Genomic DNA, 14016 nt, shown 5'->3' with positions numbered 1-14016 from the left:
ACAGGACCTCTTCTTCATAATGCCATTATGCTCAAGAACAGCAGACACAGGAGACTTTCCTAACACAGAGAAACAGGAACAGAGACTTAGACAAAAGTCCCAGAAGAGGAAGAGAGATGAATGGGGACAGAAATTTTATTTGAAAAAATAATAGCTGAAAAAAATCCTTAATTTGGGGAAGGAAAAAGATATTCAAATCAAGTAGGCACAGAGATCTGTCAACAAAATCAACAAAAGCAGATGTACACCAAGACATACTGCAAATTAATAAGGAAAATATATTGGGGAGTGTGGGTGGCTCAAATGGTTAAGCATCCAACTCTTGATCACAGGTCAGATTTTGATCACAAGGTCATGAGTTCAAGCCCCACACTGGGATCTATGCTAGGCATCAAGTCTACTTGAGAAAAAAAAAAAAAGGAGGGGAGAAATACACAGATAAAGAAAAAAATATTAAAAGTACCAAAAAAAAGAGACAATTACCTTATAAAGGAAACCCCATAAGGAAATCAGTGTATTTTTCAGCATAATCTTTCTAAGTCCAAAAGCAGTAGCATGATATACTCAAAGTGATGAATGGGAAAAACCAACAAGAATAGTATATCCAGCAAAGCTATCATTCAGAATAGAAGGAGTGATAAAGAGTCTCCCAGACAAATAGTAGCTAAAGGGAATTCATGACCACTTAACCAGCCCTGAAAGAAATATTATAAGAGACTTTTTGAGTGGCAAAACCAAAAATGACAGTATGGAGGTAGGAAACAAAAAAGCAATAAAAACAAATATTTCTGTAAAAAAAAAAAAATCAGACAAGGAACTCACATATAAAAGGATATAAAATATGACAACCTATACTTAACATGTGGGAAGGAGAGAAGAATGGGTTCAAACTTAAACAACCATCAACCTAATATAAACTGCTATATGCAAAAGCTATTAGATACAAATCTAATGAAATCAAAAACCACTAATAAACATGCAAAGAATAAAGAGAAAAGATTCAAATACAGTTTTTAACTAAAAATCCCCAGCAAATGATTAGAGAAAGGCAAGAGAGGTTCAGAGAAAATCTCCAGAAGCAACCACAAAACAAGTAATAAATAAATACATAACTATCAATAATTGCTTTGAATGTAAATAGACTAAAAGCTCCAATCAAAAGACATGAGGTGACAGAATGGATTTTTTTAAAAGACCCATCTATATGCTGTGTAAAAGAGATGCATGTCAGATGTAAAAACACCAGCAGATTGAAAGTGAGGGGATGGAGAAACATTTATGATGCAAAAGAATGTCAAAGAAAGACAAGGTAACAATACTTCTATCAAACAAAATACTTTAAAAAATACTGTAACAAGAGAAAAATATCCTATATAATAATGAAAGGAACAATCCAATAAGAAGATATTATAATTGTAAATATTTATGCACGCAAATGGGAGCACCCAAATACATTAAACAATTAACAACATACATAAAGGAATAACAGTAGTGCAGTAATAGAAGGGGACATTATAATGCATTTACACCAATGGACAGATCATCAAAACAGAAAATCAACAAGGAAATAATGGCACTGAATGACTGAACCATGTGAATTTAATATATATATTCAGGAATATTCCATCCTAAAACAGAATACACATTCTTGTCAAGTGCACACGGACATTCTCCAGAATAGATCACTTACTAGGCCACAAAACAAGGCTCAACAAATTAAAAAGACTGAAATCATTTCACGCATCTTTTCTGACCACAATGTGATGAAACTGTAAGTCATCGACGAGGAAAAATACATGGAGTTTAAATAACATGCTAATGAGACAATGAATAGGTCAACCAGGAAATCAAAGAAGAAATAAAACAGTACATGGAAACAAATGAAAATGAAAACCCAATGGTTCAAAAACTTTCAGACACTGCAAAAGTCATTCTAAGATAAAAGTTTATAGCAATACAGGCCTACCTCAAGAAGCAAGAAAGATTTCAAACAACCTAACTGTACATATAAAGGAGCTAGGAAAACAACAAAACCTGAAACCAGCAGAAGAAAGGAAATAAAAAAGATTAGAGCCGAGAGAAATGATATCAGAACTCAAAATAGAACAGATCAATAAAACCAGATGCTGATTCTTTGGGAAAAAAAAGCAATAAAATAGATAAACTTCTAGACAGACTTATCAGGAAAAAAAGAGAAAGGAACCAAATAAATAAAGTCACAAAGGAGAGAGGAAAAGTATTAATCAACACCACAGAAACACCAAGAATTATAGGAGATTATTACAAAAAACTATATACCAACAAATTAAATAACCTTTAAGAAATGGAGAAGTTCCTAAAAACATAACCAAAAGTGAAACAGGAAGAAACAAGTATTGAACAGACCAATTACCAGTAATGAAATTGAATCAGTAATCCAAAAAACTCCTAACAAAACAAAACAAAAAAAGCAAGCCCAGGACCACAGAGCTTCACAAGGGAATGCTACCAAACATTTAAAGAAGAGTTAATAACCTTACTTTTCAAACTATTCCCAAAAAAGAGAAAAAGAAGGAAAATTTCCAAATTCATTCTATAAGGCCAGCATTACCCTGATACCAAAACCAGATAAAGATACCACCAAAAAAAAAAAAGAGAACTGCAAGCCAGTATCTCTGATAAACATTAATGTAAAAATCCTCAACAAAATGCTAACAAACCAAATCCAACAATATATTAATCACTCATCACAATCAAGTGGAATGTATTTATGGGTTGCAATAGTGGTTTAATATTCACAGATCTATCAACATAATTAAATCATAACGAGAGAAAGAATAAGAACCATAATCATTTCAAGATGCAGAAAAAGCATTTGACAAAGTACAATACCAATTCATAATTTAAAAACCCTCAACAAACTAGGTTGACATGATACTAAAATAGAAAATCTGAAAGATTCCACCAAAAAACTGCTAAAATTCATAAACAAATTCAGTGAAGTCACAGGATATAAAATCAATCTATAGAAATCTGTTGCATTTCCATACAACAATGCAGCAGCAGAGTAATTACAAAAACAATTTAATTTACAATTGCACCAAATATAATAAGATATCTAGGAATAAACCTAATCAAAGAAAGGCCTGTACTCTGAAAACTATAAAACACTGGTAAAAATAACTGAAGACAACATAAAGAAATGGAAAGATATTCCATTCTTATGAATAGGAAGAACAAATATTGTTAAAATGTCTATACTACCCAAAGCAATCTACATATTCAATGCAATCCCTATCAAAATATCAACAGCATTTTTCACAGAACTAGAACAAACCATCCTAAAATTTGTATGAAACCACAAAAGATGCCAAATACCCAAAATAATCTTAAAAAAGAAAATCAAAGCTGGAGGCTTCATTCACAATTCCAGACATCAAGTTATATTACAAAACTGTAGTGATCAAAACAGGATGGTACTGGCACAAAAAGAGGCACACATTTCCATTTAATTTGTTTGTTTTTTATTTATTTTTGAGAGAGAGAGACAGTGTGAGTAGGGGAGGGTCAGAGAGAGAGAGAGAGAGAGAGATACAGAATCTGAAGCAGGCTCCAGGCTCTGAGCTGTCAGCACAGAGCCCAATACAGGGCTCGAACTCACGAACCGTGCGATCATGACCTTAGCCAAAGCCGGACGCTTAACCGACTGAGCCACCCAGGCGCCCCCCGACACACATTTCAAGAGAACAGAATAGAAAATCTAGAAATAGGAGATCCCAGATGGCTTCTCCCATATAGTGTCTTGTGACACTATTGTGGAACGTCCTTGTCAGCTACTCAAGGGCCACGTGTGGCCCTACTCTTATGCTTGTGCGGTGTGCTGTTGTAGGAGAGAGACGAGAGCAATGGCAGGGAGCCTCACTTTGGGGGCAGGCAGGGTTCTATGGGGCTGGGTGCCCGTATCCTGCAGAAGCTTCTCTCTGGGTATTCCTGGAATGCTCCATGTAAGGCTCACCCTCCCACCTCCCAAAGTGGTTGATCGTTGGAACAAGAAGAGGGCCATGTTTGGGGTGTATGACAACATTGGGATCTTGGGAGACTTTGAAATGCACCCCAAAGAACTGATTAGGGGCCCCAGATGGCTTAGAGGCTGGAAGGGGAATGAATTGCAATGATGTATCAGAAAGAAGAAAATGGTTGGAAATAGAATGTTCCTTGATGACCTGTACAACCTTAACGAACGCATCAGCTACCTCTATAAACACTTTAACCGACATGGAAAGTACCGGTAGAAGAAAAGCTGGGAACTGTGGAAGATGTACATCTGTCATTGAGGGGGAAGAGGAAAAGTATTTTTCCTTCTAAGGAAAAGGATTTGTATATTCTCTGTAATAAAATGAAGCTTCTTTGGAATCTGTTACCACACACTTTATTTTACTCTAGGTGTTACTTTTATTCATTCAGGTTGACTGTGAACTCTGGCTCATCCCTAATTCCTATAGTCTTAGGTTTGGACTTAACCTCTTGCCCACTGCAGACTAGCCATACTTAAAGCCTTTAAAAAAGAAAAGAGGTTCCTGGGTGGCTCAACTGGTTGAGTGTAGGACTCTTGATTTCTGTTCATGTCCTGATCTCACAGTTCATGAGATAGAGCCCCTAATCAGGCTCTGTGCTGACAGCATGGAGCCTGCTAGAGATTTTATCGGCCCCTTCCCTATGCTCAAAATAAATAAATACTCTTTAAAAAAAAATCTAGAAATAAACCCACAATTAAATGGTCAATTAATCCTTGACAAAACAGAAATGAATATCCAATAATAAAAAGAGTCTCTTCAACAAATGGTATTGGGAAAACTGTACAGCAACATGCAGAAGAATGAAACTGGACCACTTTCTTACACCATATACAAAAAGAAATCCAAAATGGATTAAAGACTTAAATGTGAGACCTGAAAGCATAAAACTCCTAGAAGACAGCACAGGCAATAATTTTTCTGACATCAGCGATAGCAACTTCTTTCTAAAGAGGTCCCCTCAGGCAAGAGAAACATAAGGAAAAATAAACTATTTATTAGGACTACATCAAAATAAAAAGGTTCTGCACAGAAAAGTAAACAATCAACAAAACTAAAAGTCAACCTAAATGGTAGAGCATATCTGCAAACGACATATCTGATAAAGGATCAGTATCCAAAATCTATAAAGAATTATATAACAACACCCAAAAATGAACAATCCAATTAAAAATGGGCAGAAAACATTAACAGACATTTCTCCAAAGACGAAATTCAGATGGCCAACAATCACATGAAAAAATGCTCAACATCACTCATAATCAGGGAAATGCAAATCAAAGCTATAAGAGATACCACCTCATACCTGTCTCAAAATAGCTAAAGTCAAAAACTCAAGAACCAACAGGTGTTAGCAAGGATATGAAGACAAAGGAACCCTCTTGCTTTACTGGGAATTCAAACTGCTACAGCCATTGTGGAAAATAGTATGGAGATTCCTCAAAAAGTTAAAAACAGAACTACCCTACAATCCACTGATGGTATTACTTGGTATTTATCCAGAAAATACAAGAACACTAATTCAAAAGGATATAGTAGTTTATAGCAGCATTATTTACATTAGCCAAGATATGGAAGCAGCCCAAATATCCATGAATTGATAAATGGATAAAGAATATGTGTTATATATACACAGTGGAATATTTTCAGCCATAAAGAATAAAATCTTGTCATTTGCAAGATGGAGCTTGCTAACTGAAATAAATCAGTCAGATGAAGATAAATACCATTTTCACTTATGTGGAATTTAACAAAACAAACAAGCCAAAAAAAATTAAAAAGTACAGAGAGTGAGAGAAAGAGACAAACCAAGAAACAGACTCTTAACCTCAGGGAACAAACCAATGGTTACCAGAGGGGAAGAAGGCAGGGGATGGGTTAAATAGATGATGGGGATCAAAAAGTGTACTTGTAGTGATGAGTACCAATGATTAAAACAAAAATTTTTTTAAAAACTCCATCAGCTAGCAAGTAAAAAGGAACCCCAAGAAAAAATAGTTGCCTTATACAAAATCACATGCATGCAAATAGAAAATTAACAGACATGTTCACCAAAATTACTTGAACTTAAGTTTATATTTCCATGTGCTTTATATGAAAGCTGCATTATGATCCTTTAAAATTACAGTCTGACCAAAATTCAAATATCATCACCATTTAACTTTTCCTTGGCTAAAAGTTACATACATTTAAATATTTTCCTAATGAATATACTGACTCATACAAATAAAAACTATCTGACAACGACTTCATTATGAAAGACAGTATATATCACCAAATTAGTGACTATAGATGGGGAAACAATAAAAATATTCCAAATATGTCCCCTGTCTAAAACAAATAAATATCTACTATTAAAAGACTTCTGTAAAAATGAAAACATGTATGAAAAAATGACTGTAAAAAAAAACATAAAATAATTAAGTTGTATAGCCCCATGATTTTCATATAAAAATTATTTCACAAGTGGAAATAACCATCACCTTACTACAATCCTAAGAAAAAAGTAATAAAAATTTTTTTAAACACAATGATAATTATTTTTAATATAGTGAAGAAAACATCACTAAAGGTGAACCATTTTTTTTCAGTTACCCTCAAAATATGTGTGAGTTTATTAATCCAGTAAATAAAACTTTTCATAAACAAAAGTTAAAAATTAAAATTTGAATGGGGCATCTGGGCGGCTCACTCCATTAAGTATCTGGTTTTGGCTGAGGTTATGCTCTCCCAACTGGTGAGTTGAAGCCAGTAGGGCTCTGTGCTGAAAGCTCAGAGGACAGCTCAGAGCCTGGAGCCTACTTCAATTTCTGTGTCTCCCTCTCTCTCTGCCCCTCTTCTGCTTGCATTCTGTATCTCTTCTCAAAAATAAACATTAAAAAAAAATTTTAATTAAAATTTGAACCATAGTTTATGGCTCAAGTCAATACCTTCCTTATCTATTCCACTGTTTCCATATAATCACTATCTCCATCATTAACTCAGTTTGTACAGCATTAATTTACAAAACTGGCTCTATAATACTAACTTCAATTTTATAACAAGAACAACATAATAACCTTTCTCACTACAACATGCACATTTCTGTTTTCTGGGCTAGATATGAACATGTAGTCTTCAGAAGACATTCTGGAATAGTTTTCTGTATGCTTAATTTCAATAGGGAAAAACACCCACAAACTTAAAAATGTTTAAATTATGGCGCCTGCTCTTAAAAAGAGCCTGGGTGGTTCAGTCAGTTGAGCATCTGACTTAGGCTCAGGTCATGATCTCACAGTTCGTGGGTTCAAGCCTCGCATCGGTTCTGTGCTGACAGCTCAGAGCCTGGGGGCTGTTTCAGATTTTGGGTCTCCCTCTCTCCCTGCCCCTTCCCTGCTCGTGCTCTCTGTCTCAAAAATAAATGAAAAAAAAAAATTTTTTTTAAGAACTTAAAATTTAGAAAGAAAAAATACAGAGAGACCATGATAGGTAGCTTCTAAATTACTTGGAGAAAGAATATATGCCTATTAAGTCTGATGAAGCAGTAGAAAAACAAATTATATGGGAACATGATTAGGAAGAAACGGGTTCTTAATTAATTCTTAAACTAAATGAACTTTAAAGAGTGAGGTCCAAACCATATAAGAGATATAAAATTTTTGTGGTTCATTACTTTGTGGCTTGGTTTGGAAAGTTCTTTTACAATTGGAAAATCTAACCAAACACTGGTTATTGAATTAAAGTATATATATATAATTGTATGTTGTTAGTTTAAATCCAGGGTGATCTACGTGTAAGTTCTCTTCACATCTAGTGATCCAGGATGCCTGGGTGGCTCAGTTAGTTGGGCTTCTGGCTCCAGGTTGGATCATGATCTCACAGCTTGCAAGTTCGAGCCCCGTGTTGGACTCTGTGCTGACAGCTTGAAACTGGAGGCTGCTTCAGATTCTGTGTCTCCCTCTTTCTGAACCTCCCCACTTGCACTCTGTCACTCTCTCTAAAATAAAGATAAAACGTTAAAAAAAAGTCTACTGATTCACCACCAGGTAACATTTTGTCTTAAATTCTAAAAAATCCTTGTACACAGGTATTAGAAAAATCAGACCTATAATGGATTTTAACCCATAGAATAGGACCATCATCTAAGAGTCATAATAATATAAGAAACTTTATGAAAAACTAAATGGGGGGGGAAGAAGTTTTTTCTTTACAGTAGCATGAGTAAATGTAGAAGGAAGGATAGATATAGAAAAATCACCACTTGATAAAAATCATAATTTTTCCAGTCAAGAATCATTAGATACTAAATCTGGTAGGCAAAAGTATAGTAAGAAACTTATACACAATCCCAAAGTATCCCCCTACAAGATAATATCAGAAAGAAGAAAATAGTAATACTACAGTGGAGAAACTTGGCAAATCCCTCTTTAACCAAGAAATCATAGTTAACATCACTAATACTGAGACATATCAGCAGGGACTCCCACTAATATAATGAACAAAGAAGGACACCTTCAGTTTCATGGTATTCTTGCCAAAAAAGAAAAACTTGAATTTAATGACAAATTAAGCACATAAACCCAAATTGCAGGGCATACTACAAAATAACAAGTCGGTACTCTCAAGTGTCAAAGTCATGAAAGACTTAGAACTGTGCTATGTTAGAAAAGAAACATGACAGCCAAATGCAATTTGTAATCCTAGCTTGGATTCTGTGTCAGAAAATGGACATCAATTGGACAACGGATAAAATATGAATAAGATCTGCATATTAGGTTAATAGTATAGTACCGGTTAATTTTCTGGTTTTGATGATTATGCTGTGGTTATGAAAGACAGTGACATATGGAGAAGCCAAGTGAAGGGCACAAAAGAGAAACTATTTTTTGCAACTTAAAAATTAAAATTATTTCTGGAAGGAAGGAGAAGAATCCAAACTGCCAAACTGTACACTAAAATACAACACGTGAAAACATCTAAGAACATGAAGAAAACCAGGTAACATACTTTACCAAATGATCTTTCCGCTTTCTCACCAGGTTCAAAACATTTGTTTATTCTTAGTAATTCACTTACAAAAGCTGGTCATCTGTGCTATGTAGGTTCCCCTTCCCCTCCCCTATTCAATATGGTCTCTATCTCCTGAAGATTGAGACTATGATAACTATTTTAACTAAGTATAATCAAATTGCACTTAAACAAAACTATTTTCATATCCCATAGAGTTCCATGAGACTTATTACGATGAACAAATGGAATTTCAATAAATCCTTGCGGGGGGGGGGGGCGGAGGGGAACTACCTAATGAAACCAATGATATTTTTTACATGCCTCAAAATGTCAAAAACATTCAATCCCAGGGGCACCTGGATGGCTCAGTCAGTTAACTGTCCAACTTCAGCTCAGATCATGATCTCACAGCTTGAGGGTTCGAGCTCCACATCAGGCTCTCTGCTGACAGCTCAGGGCCTGGAGCCTGCTTTGGATTCTGTGTCTCCCCCTCTCTCTGCCTTGGCCCTCTCCCACTCATGCTCTTTCTCTCAAAACTAAATAAACATCAAAAATTATTTTTTAAAAAAAAGCAAAACACGTTCAAACCTATTAAGAAAATGCCAAAGAATGTTAAAAAACCAGAGGCTTTTAACAATGGGAATAAGTTCTTTTATCCTTTATGTTTGTACTTTGCATATCTAAGGTTCTCCTCTTGTATTCGTTCCTTAGGGCTACAATAACAAAGTACCATAACAAAGTACCATAAACTGGGTGACTTTTAAACAACAGAAATTTATTATCTCACAGTTCTGGAGGGTGGAAGTCCAAAATCAAGAGGTTAAGCAAGGCCATTTTCCCTTTGGAAACCTCTAGGGAAGAATCTTCCTGCCTCCTCCAGCTTCTGACAGCCTCAGGCATCCCTAGGATTGCCACAGCACTAACTCCAATCTCTGCCTCCATCTTCAAAGGCTATGTCTATTAGGACCTACCTAATCCAATATGACTTCGTTAAGTTAATTATATCTTCAAAGACCCTATTTCCACATATAGGCAGATTCATAGCAATTAAACATATTTTGGGAGAGCACACAAATTAGCCCACAATATTCCTCTATTTCATAAAGTTCTGTTTATAAATTATTTATTCAAAATCATTTAAAAATGTTTGCTGAACACTTCCTATGTGCTACACAGTGTCCTAAGTAAGTACTGAACAGAGTGGTAAATAAATAAAATGATATTCTGTATTTAGGAAGATGGTATTTCTATGGGGCACCTGGGTGGCTCAGCAGGTTAAGCATCTGATATTGGCTCAGGTCATGATCTCACAGTTCATGAGTTTTAGCCCCACATCAGGCTCTCTGCTTTCAATGCACAGCCTGTTTTGGATTCTCTGTCTCCTTCTCTCTCTGCCCCTACCCTGCTCACATGCTCTTTCTCAAACATTTAAAAACAAAAACAAAAAAAAAGATGGTATTTCTAGTTCATAGAGTCAGAATAAATAAAAAGATAAACATGACAACTTCAGATTGGGAGGAGTGATCTCAGGTAATAAAGTACTTTAAAAGGAGAGTCTGAGACTTTCTAAGGCAATCCCTAACAAAATAACACATACATTTTTCACAGAGCTAGAACAAACAATTCTAAAATTTGAATGGAACCACAAAAGACCTGAATAGCCAAAGTAATGTTGAAAAAGAAAAGCAGGGGTGCCTGAGTGGCTTAGTCAGTTAAGCATCCAACTCTTGATTTCAGCTCAGGTCATGCAGGATGTCAAAGTTCGTGAGGTAAGAGCAGAGCAGAGCTGCTTAGGACTCATTCTCTCTTTCCCTCTGTCTCTCTGCCTCACCCCCCACTTACCCATGCTCGCTCTCTTTCTCTCAATAAAATAAACATTAAAAAAAGAAAAGAAAAAACAGTGTAGGAAGCATCACAATCTGGACTTCAAGCCATATTACAAAGCTGTAATCATCAAGACAGTATGATACTGGCACAAAAACAGACACACAGATGAATGGAACAGAATAGAGAACCCAGAAATAGACTCACAATTATCTGGTCAACTAATCTTTGACAAAGCAGGAAAGAATATCCAATGGAAAAAAGACAGTCTCTTCAACAAATAGTGTTGGGAAAACTGGACAGCAACATGCAGAAGGATGAAACTGGACCACTGTCTTACACCATACAGAAAAATAAACTCAAAATGGATTAAAGACCTAAATATGAGACAACAAGCCTTCAAAATCTTAGAAGGAGAAAACAGGTAGCAATCTCTCTGACCTCAGCTGCAGCAAGTTCTTACTAGACACATCACCAAAGGCAAGGGAAACAAGCAAAAATGAACTATTAGGACTTCATCAAGATAAAAAGCTTTTGCACAGTGAAGGAAACAATCAAAACTAAAAGGCAACTAACAGAAAAACAAAAGGTATCTGCAAATGACTTATCTGATTAAGGGCTGGTATCCAGAATCTATGAAGAACCTATCAAACTTAACATCCAAAAGAGAAATAATACAGTTAAAAAATGGGCAGAAGACATGAACAGACATTGCTTCAAAGAAAACATACAAATGGCTAATAGACATGAATAACTGTTCAACATATCATCAGGGAAATACAAATGAAAACCAGAGTGAGAAACTACCTCAAACCTGTCAAAATGGTTAAAAATTAACAACTTAGGACACAACAAAGGTTGGTGAGGATGTGGAGAAAGGGGAACACTTTTGCCCTGTTACTAGGAATGCAAAGTGGTGCAGCCACTCCAGAAAACAGTATGGAGGTTCCTCAAAAAGTTAAAAACAGAACTATCCTACAACCCAGCATTGCATTACTAGGTATTTATCCAAAGGATACAAAAATTTTGATTTGAAGAGGCACATGAACCCCAGTGTTTATAGCAGCATTATCTACAATAGCCAAATTATGGAAAGAGCCCAAATGTCCATCAAATGATGAATGGATAAAGGAGATGTCGCATATATACACAATGGAATACTGCTCCACCATCAAAAAAGAATAAAATCTTGCCATTTGCAACAACATGGATAGAACTGGAATGTATTATGCTAAGCAAAGTAAGTCAGGGAAACACAAATGCCTTACGATTTCACTCATATGTGGAATTTAAATTGAAACAAAACAGATGAACATAGGGGAAGGGAAGGAAAAATAAATATAAGATAAAAACAGAGAAGGAGGCAAACCATAAGAGACTCTTTAACTGTAGAGAACAAACTGAGAGTTGCTAGAGGGAGGTGAGTATAGAGATAGGCTAAATGGGTGATGGAAATTAAGAAGGGCACTTGTGATAGACACTGAGTGTTATATGTAAGTGATGGATCACTAACTACACCTGAAACCAATACTATACTGTGTGTTAAAACTAACTTGAATTTAAATAAAATCTTGGAAGGGGGCACCTGAGTGGCTCAATTCATTAAACATCTACCTTTGGTTCAGTCATGATTTCAAGGCTTCTGAGTTCGAGCCTGGTGTTCAAGCCTGCTTCAGATTCTGTCTCAGTCTCCCTCTGTCCATCTCTCTCCCGCACATTGTCTCTCTCAAATATAAGGAAACATCTAAAAATAATAAAAATAAAAAACAAAATCTTGGAGGAAAAAAAGATTTCCTAAGGGGGTAATATTGAAGCTACAACTTAAATGATGTACAAGTGTAATGCCTAAGGTAAAAGACTGGGGCATTTTTCTTGACAATAGAGGTATTTATTTAAATAATATGGCCATGTGACAATGGTACAGACAGCTGACAATGTATTAGGCCTAACTCTGAAGTTACGCGATTCTTAAAGAACTCATTTTTACTTTAAGAGAATCTTCTCTCAAATTTTGCACTTAAAAATGCTAGACAACTAATTTTTATATTATGCTATTTCATTATGGATAATTTAAATTTGTATAGCCCATTATCACACCACGAGAGCTGGCTGATCACAAACCATGAGTTCCTAAGGACACTAATTTAGTCACTGCAAGCCAACTCAAGATAATGTATTGTTATGATATGAAACTGTCGATTATAAGTTGTGCATTTACTGTTAAGTAAATACCATGCTCACAATTGGGAGAAAATTAATTCGAGAAGAAAAAAAAACTTTCAAGGAGAGGTATTCCAATAGAAAGCTTCTCAGAATCCCAATGACTGTAAAATTGATGGTGCAGCAGAAAGGTAGGTGAAGTGTATGTATCAAAATCTCAGAACAATCATAACCATACACTTTGATCACTACTCACAGGAGCACTGTGCCTGCCAGCTGCCCCAGGCAATCATCTTGATTAAATATACTCCAGGGACAACTCTGGTCAGATCCCTTTATTTCCCTAGCATTCCCCACTGCCAAGCTTACTACCATCAATGACAGTGATTCAGGTAAAGATACAAAACGATTGTACTAAGCACAAAATTCTAGGTATTGTCATTGTTATAGCTTAATATAGTTTAACACTATGATCAAGTTTAATGCTGGCTGTTATATTTAATTACCAGTTTACTAGAATCATCTCAGTTCTTACACACATGAAATATTTCACTCATGTGCTTTTATTAACCAGTTGGTATTCCAGAGACTACAGCAAAACCTCTACTAACCAGAATCTGTAGAGTATAAATGATTCCATGTTATAAGTGTCTAGAAAAACTGATGTTTTACATTAAATTCCAAAACACTTATGCATAGTGAATGGCAAACCAAAATTATATACTAAAGTTTCCCTTAATTTCACCTCTCAGAGCTACAATGCTGTATCTCTCCACCACCAAAAGGGCTATAAGGGATATTCTTTTATGGGAAAGCAAGGTTTTACTTAGGAATATGTAGCAAAAAGGCTAAACAGACGAAGGTCAAGTTTTTTTGGCGCTAAAACTTATAACCTTTCTTCTCCAACTATCCCCTACCCACATGCTCAATCACGGGTGGAATGGTAAGTTTTGTGGTCTTCCGCCCCAATTGTCTGAGCTCATGCCATTCC

General features: G+C 35.6%; 1 protein-coding gene and 1 pseudogene across 2 annotated transcripts in view; one reads left to right on the top strand and one right to left on the bottom strand.

Moving 5' to 3' along the window:
- Positions 1 to 14016, bottom strand: part of STAG1 (stromal antigen 1) — a 422258-nt gene that overhangs the window by 330253 nt on the left and 77989 nt on the right. The window lies entirely within an intron of this gene.
- Positions 3885 to 4271, top strand: LOC115292244 (annotated as a pseudogene).

Source organism: Suricata suricatta, chromosome 5, assembly GCF_006229205.1.
Source record: "Suricata suricatta isolate VVHF042 chromosome 5, meerkat_22Aug2017_6uvM2_HiC, whole genome shotgun sequence".
Lineage (NCBI taxonomy): Eukaryota > Metazoa > Chordata > Mammalia > Carnivora > Herpestidae > Suricata > Suricata suricatta.
This window is presented reverse-complemented; position numbering and strand designations above follow the sequence as displayed.